Source organism: Austrofundulus limnaeus, unplaced genomic scaffold (assembly GCF_001266775.1).
Source record: "Austrofundulus limnaeus strain Quisiro unplaced genomic scaffold, Austrofundulus_limnaeus-1.0 Scaffold879, whole genome shotgun sequence".
In the NCBI taxonomy this organism is placed as follows: Eukaryota; Metazoa; Chordata; class Actinopteri; order Cyprinodontiformes; family Rivulidae; genus Austrofundulus; species Austrofundulus limnaeus.
In genome coordinates, this window is record NW_013953281.1 from 107,831 (window position 1) to 109,107 (window position 1,277).

Below are 1,277 nucleotides of genomic sequence, written 5' to 3' on the forward strand. Positions count from 1 at the left end.
GAGAGAGAGAGAGAGAGAGAGAGAGAGAGAGAGAGAGCTTGGTTGGGTTTGTTTTCTACTATAAGTTTATCAGTCGGTTTATTTAAGATTTAATTTTCAGTCAAAACATTTCTGGGTTGAAACAGAGAAATCACAACACAGCCTGTTTTGGGCTAAAATAAAATGTCAAATTATTTTGGGAGTTTAAAGCCCAGTGAACTGGATTTTACAATTACTTTTGTCTTCAGATCTAACATTAATTAGAAATCATCCAGAGTTACAGATGTCATTTAGGCCACTCCCACTTTACCTGAGCATCATTACGACCTGAGGCTAAATGTTCAAATCATCTGAGGTCTCATGTATAAACGGTGCGTACGCATAAAAAAGTTGCGTGCTCCAGGCTTTACGCTCACGTTGTGATGTATCAAAACCAACGTTGTGTGAAAGTGTGCGTATATTTACACACACTTTTCACCTGCTGTGAGAATGTGCGGCAGCCACGCAAAGTCTTTCAGTCGACAGTTTTAACTCACAAAGTCATGAATCTGACCTGAATCCACAGAAATATGACTCTGTTGTGTTTTCTGCATATAAGGAGCGTCTGAACACGGTGTTAGATTTTTATTTTAGTTTGAGTTTTTATTGTTTAAACTGAACGATGATGAAACTGAACCCCGGGACTGAAAATCATTTAACCTCAGACAAGAAAATAGATCAGTCTAAAAATGATCAAAGAACTTCAGTCCAGTCTGTAAACTGGTTTTATATTTTTGTCACATAATGGAAAACCTTTAGGGTCCCGGGCCGGAAAAACCCGATACATTACGTGCGACATTAAAAAATAAATAAAATAAAAAAGGCTGAAGAGAGGGAGCAAAATCAGATGCAAATGGTGTCTCACTGTACGATAAGAATAATTATTTTTTCTGTTTGTAACCTTCTGGCTGATGCTAAGTTGAGTTGTGGTCGTAGCGCAGAAGCTGCGCTTTGGGTAGATTCTCGCGCCAGGCACGCACCCTCGCCAGCTGGGAAGCTGTTCATATATGTCAACTACTTTGGACGTTTACCGTCTAATGAGCCTCAAAAATGTATAATTTTTACTAAAAATCCGTAGGCTACCACTCGTACCTGTGTGTGGGGGTGGGAATCTGTACATGGAGATGACAGCGCCTGATGTAACGCAGGAGGAAAGGAGAGAGGAAAAAGTGGATAATGTGATGTTTTTTGTTTGTTTTTTTTTGTTTAGTTTAGTTTAGTTTTTTAATGTCTGTTCAACGCCGTGTTCAACTAAATAG